At 38.8% G+C, this 16,872-nt stretch overlaps 1 protein-coding gene across 3 annotated transcripts in view; it reads right to left on the reverse strand.

Moving 5' to 3' along the window:
* Positions 1–16,872, reverse strand: part of CPLX2 (complexin 2) — a 146,494-nt gene that overhangs the window by 71,946 nt on the left and 57,676 nt on the right. The gene's annotated exons all lie outside the window — the stretch shown is intronic.

The raw sequence follows: 16,872 nt of genomic DNA on the forward strand, positions 1-16,872 counted from the left end.
TTGACCTGAGTAAATTCTGAACCTGGAGCAATTCCGGACAACTCAGGACAGAGTATTACTTACTCAGTCAAGAGAGAGCGCTTCAATTCAAAAGACTCCATAAAGCTCTTGCCCAGATTTGTTGATTTGGATACCAGTAAGTAAGCTTATCGCAAAAGATTGGGACTTACTTGAAAAAAGTATCCTGACAGTAAGGAGAGAGAGGGTGAAGAAAGGAGCATATTGAATTCAGCAGAGGTGGTATTCAGCAGGTTCTGACCAGTTCTGGAGAACCGGTAGCAGAAATTTTGAGTAGTTTGAGAACCAATAAATACCACCTCTGACTGGCTCTGCCCCCATCTATTCTCTGCCTCCAGAGTCCCAGCTGATTGGGAGATTTTGCAGTAACCTTCCTCTGGAGTGGGGAGAGAATGGAGATTTTACAATATCCTTCCCCTGCCACGCCCACCAAGCCACGCCCACCACGTCATGCCCACGGAACAGGTAGTAAAATTTTTTGAATCCCACCACTGGAATTCAGGGATTGACAGAGTGAGTCCTTCGCAACAAGGCCACCACTGATTGCCTCCACTCACTTGACTTGAGACAGCTTCAGAAATCTGGAAGGCAATCATAGTTTTACTGTTAGATCCATCTTATTTCCTATTCTTAGTTGTTTGATGGTGATGAAGGTTGATGATGTTTTGTGAGCTGTTTTAACTATCTGATTGGCTTAACAACTATTTTATAAAAAGGAGCAGTGAATTAATCTCTTGTACTTCTCTCCATTCTCACCCCTGCAATCAGCTCCATCACTTCTAGGAAGAAGCTTCATTATTTCTTAGTATTAATCCTTCCTTTGTTCAAAACTCCTTCAATATATCCATCTTAGATTTGTAATAGTATTCCTTGCACTGTAATAGGAATATTTCCTCATTGTCACTGCAAACCTTCTCTCATTCTGACTCTAAAAAAAAATAGCTGAGCATTAAAAGAAGTAGTGAAGCTTGAAACCCCTACATCTTTTTTTATAAACTACAATGCATTTCACCTCCTCGCTGTATCTAAAAATCCTTTGCAAATTTTGTCCTGCATAGTTTAAAAAATAGTCAAAAATATAGGTATTTTTTTCCATGCTAGATGACAAAATGGCAGTGGTATCTGGTTTTCCTAACTGACCTGAGATAGGACGGGCTATTTTAGGAACAACCAATCTGTCACTTGAAATGAATTAAATGGTCAGTACCAGTCTTACTGAAAATCTGACCAATTATTATCTGTTCACAACATTGTGAAATCACAGCTCCCGGTTCCCTGGTGTTAGCCTTGATACACATTGTTCTTTCCAAGAACTAGGATATCAACACAGTATATGTGCAAATGCAAGCAGTGTAACATTTTGCAACAGAAAATAGAAATTTTGTAAATGCATAGATTTTCTAAGTGCTCTCCAAGATTTTTTGGTATGGCACTCAAGTGGGCTGATAACCACCCTGGCTGATTTACGCCATAATCACTCAATTTTGATTTTCAGTTCTTGATACTTTGTGATCTTCTCAAATTCTTTGACTTCTATTCTACTATCCTCTGGTATTAACACATCAATTCTTCACACTTTCCTTTTTTTAAAACCACAATTATATCTGGTGTGATATGAGTCAGGATTTTCTCACACTGTATTGCAAAATCCCACAAAATTTAACCTTGCTCATTTACAATGACTTTTTCCATTATACATTCTCACCAGTTTTTCCTCTATTGGTACATGATAATTTTAAAGATACTTCAGGGCAGCATCATTTTGGCAATTTTGTTATATCATTGTTTATTATCAGTTTGTCTGATCTTATTGCACAAGCTGAGTATATGAGCTACTGTTTTTACAATCTGCACTTTGAATCATTTTATCATTATTATTCCACTTTTTCTAAATACTGTATATCTCAAGGCAGTAAATATACCTAATACTCCTTCCTTCCCCTTCCCACTACCCCACAACAACTCCTCTGTGGGCTGGACTGGGCTGGGCTAAGAGGGAGTAACTGGTCCAAAGTCACCCAACCAATTTTCATACCTAAGGGAATTCTAGAACACACAGCCTCCTGATTTTTAGTCCAACACCTTAACCACTACATAAAATGGCTTTCATAATGTCCAACACACTGATAAATATCATTTCTATATTATTGCCAAGAAAACTACATGGATTTATCAGGTAGTCAGTAGAAGGCACACTAAGCTTAAGGGAGTCTTTACATTCAATCCAGTGAAAAATCCAGTAGAACAATAGCTAGAAATCTCCATCCATTTAGCACTCTGTCAATACTGCTGAAAATATATTGCAAACATCGCTGTTCAGGTACCACAAACATTTGCAACTGGCTATAAGGGCCCATAGTCTCAATATTCCAGTCCAGAACACAGAAAGTTCCCTTTACCATAGGGGTGGGTTGTTGCCGGTTTTACTAGTGGTTTGCAACCTGCGCGCAATCCCCACATATGGTTGCTTCACTCACACGCGAACCAGACGTGTGCTGCGTACGCACTGTTCAATGTAAATTGTTCTTCGCGCAGGAACAGAACAATTTACAATGAACTAGCACGCGCAGTCACTAAAATCCAAAATGGCGGTGGACCAGAGGTGGCGAGGGAACTGGTGTAGCAGGCCTGGGTCACTGCTGGTTCCGCCACCCAGGCCTGAATTCCACTACCGGTTTGGCCTAACTGGTCCGAACTGGGAGCAACCCACCTCTGCTTTACCACCCATGCAAGCCATTATTTGCAGGGGAACTGAATACTGGATACCATCCTTCCAGATTTCAAGCTGACAGTAGTGAAGGCTTTGAAAGCTCTTGTTCCTCAAGAACAATTCAAGAAGTAGGGGAGCTTTTACTTCCTACTTTATCAACTGCAGTGAAGTAGAAATTCACTGCTGTTAAATATGACAACTCAGTGGAATTAAAGAGTCACTCTAGGAATGCCTGTCATATCTGACATTTTTGCTCCCCAGGCTGGTTCTTAAAAGTTTCTCATTCTCAGCAGTGCTTCAGATCATTTGAAGATGTTACTCCTTAGCTGTCAAATGATGCTCTCATGATTACAAATAGTAGCAGGCAAGCCAGGCTGGAGAAATGTTGATGGTGGCTGATGCATGGCCCTTTGAAGGCCTGTTACATCACAAAGATTGTCTGGCCACAGACTCTTTGTAGTTCTGAATGAATAGTGTTTGGAAAAGGAGAGTATAGCACAGGTCAAAGAGCCAAAGTTACTGGATTATTCCTCCAGGAAAAGGCATCTCTTCTTTTTACTCCTGCTTTGAAGTAGAAACATTACAATGAAGGGTGGAAAGGGAAATCACTGATTGACATACTTAAGACAAGATATTTTTGTATTTTGAAGAACACAGGTTTTATTTTGATGTCCCAAACAAGAGGATGATGCTGTCTCATTTTTTCATGAGATTTCTTTTAGATGAAATTTGAAACATCATAGGAAAATATATATGTGCCTGATGTTGGACTGGTGGAAGCTTAAGGTGACATAGAAGCAATGAATATCCAGTAGCAAAGATCCAGTATGATGCTTTTAAAGTATAGGTTGTTTTTTTGACACCCCAATATTTTCAGTGATGGCACAGGGAAACATCCTATTTTAGGGGAATTTACTAGACAATGTTTGACTTCTTCACCCACTGTTTTAGAAAAGTTAAAATTTTCACTGTGGAGTATTAACATCCTCCTATGCCTCTCTACATCTGCTGCTCCCAGATGGTTTTGCAAGAAAAAGCTGGGAGAAATGGGCTGAAGTTTGATTTATTTCAATCTCAAACTTTAGGCAACACTGCAGACTACAGGGTTCACTACTAAGAGGGTCCAAGTTGATTAATATAATCAGGAAATACTTGCTGGAATGTATTTGAATCAAAGTTCACTACAAGCAATTTCCCACTTAATGGACTATAGTGATTAAAAATTGATACAACCAGCAACATGCCTCATCCCAACTATGAAAATCCCAATTCATGAATAATGGAACTGAAAAGGATCATCAGAATCATGACCTAACATGATTGTAAGGCAGTCAGCTGGAGGATTATAAGATTCTATCTTGGAGTGCAGCTAATGGGGAGAAAGGATTAAGTACAGTAGAACAAATAGATGTTACTTCATATTTTTGGTCTTTTTAAATTAAAATGTTATTGTTATGTTTTTGGTTGTTTTGTTGTATTGATTTTGTGCTTTTAGCTTTGTATGCTGCTCAGAGTCATGTATGTGAAATGGGCAGCTAAAACTAGACACAAAAACAGTTCTTCTCCTCTCCCCACCCAATGCCCTCACTCTGCTAAGTACATAATTCCTAAGGATACCGAACCCTGTAGTTGGATTGTATTACTATTATCCTTCTCATCTTTCCTCTTACCTACTCCTATTGGTATCTTATGACTATCACATGGGTGGTGATTATGATTGTATCTTATGATTTATGATACCCAGTGAAGTGGGTAGCAATGCTGAATAGGTAGCATAGGTTACAAAATAATTCTGCCTTGCATCAGACAAATACTCTGTTTCCCCAAAAATAAGACCTCCCCAGATAATAAGCCCAATCGGGCTTTTGAGTGCATGCACTGCAATAAGCCCTCCTCTGAAAATAAGCTCTCCCCAAAAATATTGCAACACAGCAGCAGCCATGAGGTGACCAGGCTCACTGCCTCTTGCACCTAAAAAATAATAAGACCTCCCCGAAAATAAGGTCAAGTGCTTATTTCAGGGGTCAAAGGAAAATAAGACCCTGTCTTATTTTTGGGGAAACACAGTAACTCAGCATTTGTATAGTGCTAAAGTAGCAGTCTGTGTGGGATTTGGTTCCAAATCGTCTGTTAAATTTATCAAATTATAAAATACGAAGAAAAATCAAAATCGTGGAAAAGTAGAGGAGGAAAAAAGGAAGAGGAAAAAATATGGCGGAAAGGGGAAAAACAAAAGGCATTGACTTCTGACTCTCTTTAATGCAGAATAAGAATAAGCCTCAAATTTTTACTTTTACATAATAATATGTACTACCCATTTCTATAATGACAAGCCTATAAAATCAGCAAAACGCAAAGTCAAAGTTTCTTTCCCCCCCCCATCTTAAGCACAAAATCCAGAAGCAGTTTCCAAGTGGAAACAAAGTTAGGTTTGATTAAGACAAAAAAAAGAGGAGGGGAGAAATATTTTCAGTCTTGCAAAATTCTGCTTATTTTGTATTTTACTTCATAAATTTTTATGCTGCCCATCTCTCCTTTAAGCTGATTTTGGGCATCTTACAAGTTATAAAATAAGTATAAAATAATTCAAATATTAAAACTACACAGATTAAGATTTTAATACTATACTGAAATCAGAACTAAGAGATGGACAGGATGGGGAATAGGTCTTCTATCCTGTGATCCACCTCCAGCAGTGAGCACCCCCTGCCCTTTAATTAGGGGTGGGTTCCTGCCAGTTCTAACCTCTTCTATAGAAGAGGTTCCACAAATCTACAGTGCCGTTTAGAACCAGTTCCAGCTCCCTCCCCCCGCCTGTCCACACATCATCAAGATGAAGAGCGAGAGGAGGAATTCGGGAGTTGAAGTCCACAAGTCTTAAAGCTGTCAAGTTTGAACACCCCTGGGGTTTTTTTCCTAAAGGGTTAGGGGTTCAAGGGTCTTGTAAATTGACAGCTTTAAGACTTGCACACTTCAATGCCAGAGTTCCTGAGCCAACATGACTAGAGGAGGAATTCTGGGAGTTGAAGTCCACAAGTCTTAAAGCTGTTAAGTTTGAACACCCCTAGTTTTTTCCCCCTAAAGGGTTAGGGGTGCAAGGGTCTTGTAACTTGACAGCTTTAAGACGTGCATGCTTCAAATGCCAGAGTTTCTGAGCCAATATTTTGGTTGCTAAGCAAGAGTGTTGTTAAGTGAGTTTCACCACATTTTACAAATTGGCCACTCCTACTCAGTCACATGGCTGGCAAGCCACTCCCACAAAGCAGGCCACACCTACAGAAGAGGTTCTAAATTTTTTTGAAACCCACCACTGCCTTTAATGTAACCTCATCATAAAGGTAGTGCTGTTGTTCCCGTTTGTGCTTGTTTGTATTACTTTGAATGGCTAACATCAATCTTGCAAGTCCCTTCCAAAGGAGAGTCCCTTCTGAAAAGCTTTCCATGCTTTCTGCCCCCACTCCATCTGCAGAATGAGCTGTCACTTATCAGACCATGACCTAGGCTACAGATCTCCCTCCTATCTCCCAAGGTCATTCCCACATACCATCACACAGTCCCTCTACAGGTAGTTCTTGTTTAGTGACAAGTGGGTTCAGCAAATTAGTTATTAAGTGAAGTGTTCATTAAATATAACCGTGACAGTGCTTATGATCTTACTTCAAATTTTCTTTGCTTTACAGACTGTGAAGGTCGTAAATATAAGAATTGGTTGCAAAGTTACTTTGACATCATTGTCATAACTGCAAACAGTTGCTGTACAAGGCAGTCGATAAACAAACACTGCCTGTATTTATAAAGTGGCACTCTGCTAAGGTCAGAAGGTTTTCACTCCTATTTAAATGCTCAGTTGTGCAACCAATTATGGCACACTGTTACTGAATCTCTATATAAATTACTACTAACCGTCAGATTAGCAATGCTACTATTCTCTGGTTACCACCCAGTAACCATTAGTAAGCTTCTCTAAGCTTAAAAAACTCGCTGTGAATGCTGCTGTAACTCTTGTTTTATTTCTCTTAGGGGCAAACTGACTAGCAGATGGTGTATGCTAAGAATTATCTGTACACAATTATTTTCCTGTCCAAATTTCCCAATTAGGTTCTGAAGTATGTCATAGGATGGGATAGAATTTCTTTTGCAGACTCCTGTGCTTTCTTTCAGTTATGGAAATAAACTTGGAACCATTTTTCATAACTTCCAGCAAAGTGCCACTTTCGTCCACTGAGAGGTTCTCCGTGGGAATCTGGAACCCATTCTATTGGGCGAGTTTCCAAACCTGTCATATCGCGCTTGCTCCTAAACCAAGAGCTAAGAATCTAGGAGCTCTGATTCCTAGCATTTATTAGAAAAAAGATAAAGATTAAGAATTCTACCAAGGATTATGTTTTCAAATAAGATGCCTATCTATAGGAAACAGATAGTGGCAAAACTCTTGCCCCTTTCCACCTGCTTTTTTGAGGTAGAAAGGAGGAGGTTGGTCCCCTTGGCAAGGGCTATATCTCTTCATGGTTTTGCTAATGGCTATTACCGTTCTTCAGTATGAAACAGAAATCTCACAAAACTTTTGCAATAAACTTGTACCATTTTATCTGCTCTAAAGTAATCTTAGTGAAACTATTGTTTACAAATCATTATCTTGCTACTTAATTAACAGAAGAGGTTGAGAGTAGATTTTCTGCAGAATATCAGAGAATGTCAGAGAATATCTCCCTAATTTCCCCTAGGCCTGAAGGAAGCTTTGCTGGCTCTGCTTCAGAGTCCCTTGACATCAGAAGAAATGAAGGTGGTTATCAGATAGAGGAATGTCCCCTCTATCTAGAGGTTTCCTTCTTTAGAGATTGTCACCAAAAGATTCAATTCAAGATCTTTTTCATATTTTAGCCACTCCCACACAGCTTTTCTTTCAACAAGGTGCATATGACTTAAAAGAAGAAAAAGACTGATAGCAAACATCAGCTATGTTTACACTTTAGGTGATTGCTAATATTATTATTCCTCAAGTAGTTGAATCTCTATGAGTTATCCATTAATTAAATGATGTCATTGTCACAATTTATACCATTTACATGATGAATATATCATGATGCATACAACATAAATTTCATAATTTGTGTAATTCTTAGTTGTGTATTTCGGGCTTAGGTTAGGTTTTTTTTGTTTTGATTTGGTTTTTTTTTGCTTGAAGTCACAAACCAGACATGTCTGCCATAAGTATGGAGTCCCTGCATATTTTACATTGCTGACTATGAGGGGATGATGCTCTCCATTTGAAGGCCATTGAGCCTGTGCTGTATGAAGACATTTCTGTGGTCATGTGGCCAGCACAATGTGACTGAGCGCTCTTACCTTTCCTATTTATCTCCTCTCATTTGCATAATTTCAAACTGCTAGTTTGGCAGGAGCTGAGATGAGAATGGGAGCTCACCCCATCATGTGGCACTTGGGTCTCGAACCTGGGCTGCTGGCTTTCCAGCCAACAAGGCCGAAAACTGCTGAGCCACCATACTGCCCTGATGTCTGCCATGGTATAGGCTTACCCCAAATTTCTTTTTTTCTTTTTCGTTCAAATTTTATATTATCTCTAGAATGATCCATTCCTACTTGGCAGTTTCTAAACATAAGATGCAGTAGCTCTTTAGCCTCTCTTACACCTCCTCCTCCTTTTTTGGTCATGCCCTGTATAACAGCTTCTTTCAACTTCTCTTTTTTCTCTTTATAGAAAGCCAGAACATTATTTTGCTCTAAAAATGTATTACATGTTAGTTAAGAATAGCTATCTTGATCTCCCATAACCTCACTATAAGGTGCATGCTCCAGAAGATCAATAATTGATGCACACACCTATAGTACTTGGGACAACAGAATATATTAATTCATACCAAATTTACTTCTTTAAAGTTTCTAATTCTTCTGTTGAAATCTGAAAAGGCAGAGAGGGAAGGTTAAATAAACAGGACTAAAACAAATGAACTGGCTTTGCTGGCTAACCAAATCTTTGAAATAATGATGGCTTTCATGACCTAGCAATGTCGGGATCCCATTCTAACATCCCATTAAGCCTCTCAAATAAAGTGGAAGGTTAGCCAAAATCTTCTTTAAACTGAGGGGAAAGTTTCTGAATTAATCTTAATCTTCCTATCCAGCTTGGACCTTTTGGAGGGCCTTGGAAGCTCAACAATATTACAAAGAAAATCTCTCCCTCTAGCTCTAAAGTTCAAGATATGTGGAGAAAAATATTCTGCTAGCTATTAATTTAGCCTTTGTGTTTCATCAAATATATTGGGAAATATAAACTTCAGCCTTCCTCTGGGAGCTGCAGCCCTCTTTCTTTGCAATGAGTGACCGAGGTGGGAGACATCATTTCCACAGGTGTAGGGATTTAGAAGCACCCCATGGCTCCAGGGATCAACTATGCTGGACCACATTATCTGCTTTACAGCTGCAAGAGTAAGAGAAAGGATGAGAGGCTTCACCTTCAGTAGGCTGCAGAAATTGCTCACCAGAGCACAAGCGGGATGTGAAAATGTGCAACTCTATCCATAGGAATTTATGATGCTGACATGGGGCTCCAAAGCTTAGGTGACTCATTTTGCTTTCCTGGGGCAATCAGAGCTAGCACAGTTTAAAATAAATCATGCACATTAGTTAATTTGTAGAATTTAGAAAGGTGACCAAATTGGTTTTCATTACAGAATTTGCATTATTCAATGCTAAATATTCAACAACTTATAATTTACAGTCCCTTCCAGGGAATTACCATCTTGATATAGAAGGATCAGTTGCTTCAACAATCCTTAGAGTAATATTAGTCCAAAATAGAACAACTGGTAGAGTCATGCTTTCCGGTAAGGGTAAAGGTAAGAGCAACCCACAAAGGGAATGAAAGCACATGAAGCTCTGAAAGCATGAGGAAAATAAAATTATTAAGGAGAAGCAATATTAACTGTGGAAGAAGACAATGGTAAATTGCAACACTATTGGTGTCAATTAAAATTTATTGTGAGGACATGCTAGAGATGGTGATCATGGCAGCACCTAAAAATAGTTTGATTAAAGTAGTTTTCATAGATTAAACCAGTTATTAGAATGTACCAGATTCTCCCTTCATTTTATTCCTATAGGTAGGAAATGATCAGGTCGAGCCAGATAGAGGGGATCAAACACATCATGAGTCTGATCACGTCCCTTCATGCCCACGAAAGATCCAAGTCCGGCCCACCTTGAATTCCATTGACTCTTATCTACCACCAATTTGCTTTGACCATAAGTAGTTCAGATTCTTGTAGAGAGCCTAAGCTTGCAAATAAACTTTTATATTCATCTGAACTGCCTGGACTTTCTGATTTTCCTATGCTTGACAGATAGATTGATTGACCGAATGTCCATAACAAATGTTTGGGGATAGACCAACAACTTAGCTATTAATTAGTTTTCATACTAATTTTACCTTCTTCCAACTCTGAAAAGTTATCTTCAGAAGTATGCAGTTTTTTTAGTTGCTCAGGCAATCAAGTTGACCATTTGTCCTCCAGTACAGCGGCCCCCAACCTTTTGGACACCAGGGACCAGTTCTATGGAGAAAGTTTTTTCTGCAGATCAGAGGGGGCGTGATTTTATGCATGACCCAACAAAAGCGCGAACGTCATAAGCGTGCCGACAACACCGCGGCGCTAAAACCACAATGTCAAAAGCGCGCCGACAACAGCGCGCCGACAGAAGCGCGATGTAATTTAAGGTAAGCTTTACTGTTAGGTTTAGGGTTAGGTTTAGGGTTAGGTTTAGGGTTATGTTACAGCGCACTTCTGTCAGCGCGCTTTTGTCGGCGCGCTTTAGGGCAAATTCGTCGCTCATTTGTCGCGCGGTTTTGTCACCGCGCTTTAGTCACCACGGTTTAGTCAGGAGCGCTTTGTTGTGCGCACATTTGTGGTGGAACCTATTTTATGTGCCGCCTGCATCCTGCAGATGGGGCTTCACTTGCTTGTGCGGAGTAGTTGCTGGCATGTGCAGACCGGTGCCGGTCCACGGACCGGGGGATAGAGACACCTGCTCCAGTAGATGGTAGGAGAATATGGGGAAAATGATGAAAGTGCAAAAAATATAGAGGGTTGCCTGCATCATAGCAATAGTACTTAGACTTATATACCTCTTCACAGAGCTTTACAGCCTTTTCTAAGCGGTTTACAGAATCTCTAAGCAGTTTACAGAATCATATTTGATTCCTAATGGCATGTGCACATTCTTGTCATTTTCTTACTAACAATAAATTGTTTCCCATGGTCTTCTTCCAGATGGTACATGTATGTACAGTAAGCGTGTATGTGGCATAGAATTCCCCTGGAGCTTTCCATCCAGTACTAAGCAAGCCGGACTCTGCTTTTCTCAGAGGAGACAAAGGTCAACCAGCTACTCCATCTGCTGAGGCAATAACCTGAGAGGTCAGCCCAAGCTTATTAGTGTTAGGCATTATCTACTGACACTTCCTCCTCTTTCCCCATGCTGCCCTCAGCAGGAAATAGCTATCAAAGTGCCTAATCTTTTGGAAGGATTAAACTTGTTAACTCAATTTTCAGAGGCTTTTTTTGTGTGGTTTCCCCTAGGCTGATATATAAAGAGATTTTCACATAGCCACTTATGTTTTTTTTAAAAATCTTGTTGCCTTTTAGTGATAATTGCATTTGGTGAGATGCCTGCTTGGGATGGAAAATGCAGTCTCTCAAACAAACAACAATAAAACCAGGCAGAAAGATGGCAAAGAATCAACCTAATCAGCCACCTCTAGATGGACTTTTAGGTCTGCATTTCAGGTTTTTATTTAAGTGAAACTCATACTATCAGTTAGGGAACTGTTCTGGACTATATCTCACCAATACATGGAAATAGGTAACCTGCAAAGAAAACAACAAATTGAAAAGGGATTTTTACCTTTAAGAAAAAAATTACCATTGCTGTCTCAGGAGAGAAAGATACTTTCCCAGAACCATCTGATGAAGTGAACTTCAACTGATGAACAATATGGAACTGAACACACTCAAAACCGTAGAAAGGGTGGTAGACTTTAGGAGAAACCCTCCCATACTACTACCTCTTACAATACTAGACAACACAGTATCAACAGTAGAGACCTTCAAATTTCTAGGTTCTATCATATCTCAAGACCTAAAATGGACACCTAACATCAATAACGTCATCATAAAAGCACAACAAATAATGTTCTTTCTGCACCAACTCAGGAAGCTCAAACTGCCCAAGGAGCTGGTGATACAGTTCTACAAAGGAAGTATTGAGTCTGTCATCTGCACCTCTATAACTGTCTGCTTTGGTTCTGCAACCTAACAAGACAGACACAGACTTCAGAGGATAAACAGAACTACAGAAAAAACAAATAACTGCCAACCTGCCTTCCATTGAGAACCTGTATATTGCACGAGTGAAAAAGAGGGCTGTGAAAATATTTACACACCCCTCACATCCTGGACATAAATTGTTTCAACTCCCATCCTCAAAACGATGCTATCGAGCACTAAACACCAGAACAACTAGACAAAGAATTGTTTTTTTCCTGAACACCATCACTCTGCTAAACAAAAATTTCCCTCAACACTGTCAAACTATTTCCTAAGTCTGTATTACTATTACTATTCTCATCATTCCTATCACCCATCTCCTCCCACTTATGACTGTAACTTTGTTGCTTGTATCCTTACGATTTATATTGAGTTTTCCTAATATGATTTGATTGCTTATTTGTACCCTATAACTATCGTTAAGTGTTGTACCTTATGATTCATGATGAATGTATCTTTTATTTTATGTACACTGAGAGTATAAGCATTAAAGACAAATTCCTTGTGTGTCCAATCACACTTGGCCAATAAAGAATTCAATTCAATTCAATTCAATTCAAATAAAATATGTTAGTTGAAGCTACCAGACTCTTCCTAAATTTTTACTGCCATAGAACAATGTGGCTCACCTCCTATTATGTGTCCTAACGAAAAATGGTTGTTCTTTATTGGTTCACATTGAAATTAGAGCTCAATTGTCATAAATAAAGGAAATCTATTTTAATTTTGCATTCATAGATGTGATACTAGCAATAGCAATAACAACAGCACTTAGACTTATATACCGCTTTACAGTCCTCTCTAAATGGTTTGGAGTCAGCATATTTCCCCCAACAATCTGGGTCCTTATTTTACCGACCTTGGAAGGATGGAAGGCTGAGTCAACCTTGAGCCAGTGCGAATTCAACTCTGGAAGTCAGCAGAATCAGCCTGAAATATTGTATTCTAACCACTGCACTACCATACAGTGGTGAAAATACTAGCACATTTTCCTTCTCAATAATTTACGACAGGAATTGTATAATATAATACACTATATGAGGGGAAGGTCATAAAGTATGGCATTTTTTGGATGCTTAATATCTTCTTATGGTAATGTTTAATATTTTGCAAAGTGCAGAATGCTTCAAGATTTCAAGCAAAAGTTTGGATTTCCGATGAAGTAAAGAAATCCAGTTTGTTCTCTACACAACTCCAGTTATAAATAACCTCATCACTTTGTTGGTTTTGAAAGGGCAGGATGGTTAATCAATTACAAGATGGACTATACTGATGGGTAGTTTATGTATCAGATACTTTTTACATTAGGCATTTTAACCATAATTGGAAAGCTATAGAGATCACTATTTATTCTCAAGATTACAGAGGGATGCATGCTTGTGCTGCTTCCCAAACTGGACCAATTTGGAATTTTAAAAACTTAAATGGATACTGTCTAAGGTGCTTGTTTATTAGCTTTCTCAAGTTCCTTTGGGGCAGGAAATTTAAAAAGCAAGATTATATCAAGCACAGTGGTATCAAGAAAGAAATAATCTTTTGGTGGCTTTTTCTCCCAGGCAGAGACATTTCATTTCCCAAATCATGGGTTGTTCCCTCTAATGCTTGACATGTGGTATTTATGGGCTAGCTTTTCTTTCCTCATCATAGTGTAATTATTTCTTCGCTGCAGTACTTAAAGGTATTTCCTAACAACTGCTCTAGCTTGTTAGATCTCCCTCTCCCTCTGTTTGTTTGTGTGTGTGTTTTGCCAAGCATTCATAAAAACTAAAGACTTTCTACTACCTTAAGGAAGAATATATTCCATAATTAAGGAAACTTTAGAGAAGCACTAGAATTATGTGGAATTTTCAAGAATAAAATGGAATAAAAATATGCATTTGCTTAAGCATTTTCATGCCTTCATTTCAACAGCAATTTAATGTCCATTTTTGCTTCCAGCTCTGCTGGGAATTCAGGATGCCAAAAGTTAATTAGGAACAAAGGGACAGAATGATAGCAGGAATGTTCATAAAAAGAACTGTCAATTCATTAACAGGATTTATTAATTGTCTTGCTTTTAAGCACATGAGTCAAAACTGAGGAAAAGAATATCAAGCAAATTCTTTAATTTGTGTTTGCTTATAAACATTTCAGTGCATATCAGAATTTATTTTTTTATAATTTTCCCAATAAGATGTACATTTCTCAGCAAAAGTTCCTTTAATTAAAAAAAAAAGATTTTGAAAATGCTGAATGTTGAAACTATCACCTTCAAGTTCACTCTGTGAACCTACACCTAAGGTTTCTTTTATGTTGCTTTGTTTACACAAGTAAAATGGGTTTTGGCAGCTGTCATGCCCACTACATAGACCCCTTTCTACCAGTGGTGGAATTCTACATTTTTCAGTACTGGTTCTGTGGGTGTGGCTTGGTGGGTGTTGCAGGGGAAGGTTAATGCAAAATCCCCATTCCCTCCTGATCAGAGAATAGATGGGGGCAGGGCCAGTCAGAGGTGGTATTTACTGGTTCTCCGAACAACTCAAAATTTCCCCTACCAGTTCTCCAGAACTGATCAGACCCTGCTGAATACCACCTCTGCTTTCTACCATCATTTTGGTTTGAAGTCTTGAGACAAAGTAAATAGATTTTCTGAGTCAAGAGACAGCTTCACATTTCAGTGTTATGAGTCCAGATGAGAAGATTTCTTGCACTGGAATAGAGATGCTTTAGAAGAATCTGCATGCAGAACTGAAGTTATAAGAAGAAATGCCCAGGAGGGAAATATTTTACATTGGACCATTTTGTCCACCAAGAGCTCTGGACATAGCAATAACAATAGCATTTAGACTTATATACCATTTCACAGTGCTTTACAGCCCTCTCTAAACAGATTACAGAGCCAGCACATTTTCCCCAAGAATATAGCACCTCATTTTACTGACCTCGGAAGGCTGGCAGACTGAATGCATCTTGAGCTGGTCAGGATTGAACTCCTGGCAGTTGACAGTCAGCAGAATTAGTCTGCAATACTGCATTCTAACCACTGCGCCACCAGGGCGCTTAAAGTCGTGTTAACTTAAAGGTAATATTGTAGATTTCTTAGTACAAGGGTGAGATGAATCTATGTGGTTAAAATGATAATCCTTTTCAGAAATTTATGAACAAAATGCATAAGTAGTGATGTCCTACCCTTATAAAAACTTTCAGATTATATTCTCATTTCTGGTAGCCTTTCCCTCCACCCCACTCCCCAGCATCTGATCCAGCTGTTCTTTCCAGAACAAAATAAAATTCTGGAGCCAAAGTGTAAAAGTGACATTAACAAAAAAATATTATGCAAAATATGCCTGAATAAGAGTCACCACATCTGAACCACTCACACAACTACTGATTTAGTCAGTTTTTTTCATCTCTCCAAGCAACTAATGATTATACTTTAATGTAATTGGAAAGGACCAAGTTTCAAATAAAACATTTCACATGCTTGTCAGTATTATGACCAAAATATTACTTTTAGTTCTGAGGTTTAGTCCGGATGTAAAGAATAGTCTTTTGTATACATGATAACTATAGTGTAACCAAATGTTATTCAAGAGCTGGGATTTCTGTTTTATATTTTCCCTTTCATCGCATGCCCCATTATTTAGCTTTTTGCTTTTGTATTATTATTGTTGTTGTTGTTAATATCATTAACCAAAATAAAGAATTTGCTTACTATTTCCTGCTCGTTGTAAGATTTTAGAAAAACACTGTTTTGTAAAAGACTGCATACTTAGCAAGGAATTACATTATTTTCTATTTGGTCTATATGTAATCCTCAATTTACAACCCCAAATGGGATCAGAACTCCCATCATTAAGTGATGCAGTTATTAAGTGAATTGCACCTGTTTTTACAACCTTTTTTTGCCATGGTCATTAAATGGTAAGTTCTTAAATGAATTACATGGTTGTTAGGTTAACTTGGCTTCCCCCATTGCCTCTGCTTATTGAAATTCCCCTGGAAAGGTTGCAAATGGTGATTGCATGATGCTAGGATGCTGCAACCATCATAAACACATGCCATTAGCCAAAATTCAAGTGTCTGAAATTTGACCATGTCGCAGGGATGGTGTGATGGTTCTAAGTGCATGGGCAGGTTGTAACTTTTTCAGTGCCATTGTCACTTTGGTTGTTAAACAAATGGTTGTAAGTTGAGGACCTGTGCTATAACCCATTATTTCAGGAGTGCCCAACCCCAGGCGGGGACCAGCACCGGGCTGCGGCAATCCAGAAACTGGTCTGTGCAAACAAATAGGATGCAGGCAGCGCTTCCCCCCCTCCTCTGGTCTGTTGAAAATCTTGTCTCCACAGAACCAGTCTCTGGTGCCCAAAAGGTTGGAGGCCACTGCGTTATTGGATTCCTTCTTGGAATAACATTACAATTATAAAGGCTGCTATGCACAGGAATCATGTGTCACTTGCTGCTTGCAGGTCTGTTTGAAAAATGAAATGTGTGACAGTACCTTTGCTCTTCAAATGACCTCTACGCTTTTGCATAGGAGGGAATAATTACGGAAAGCTAATTTCAGTACCTAGTCATGCATGTGTCTTCTCTCTCCCTCCCTCCCACCTTCTCTTTCTTGTACAGCAATCTTCATCTTTTACATTTCACCATCCTTTGTTTACATAATCCCCCTTGCAACATAAGGCTACAATGAAGTTTACTCTTATGATTTTTACTGATAAAATGTTGGGGTCTATTCATTTCAGATATATCTTTACAATGTGCTTTTTTTTTTAGTAGATATCAGCTCTGCTGGGATCCTGAATTTTCATCCAA

Source organism: Thamnophis sirtalis, unplaced genomic scaffold (assembly GCF_051295495.1).
Source record: "Thamnophis sirtalis isolate CommonGarterSnake01/CBP01778 unplaced genomic scaffold, rThaSir2_p1.2 scaffold_3, whole genome shotgun sequence".
NCBI lineage: Eukaryota > Metazoa > Chordata > Lepidosauria > Squamata > Natricidae > Thamnophis > Thamnophis sirtalis.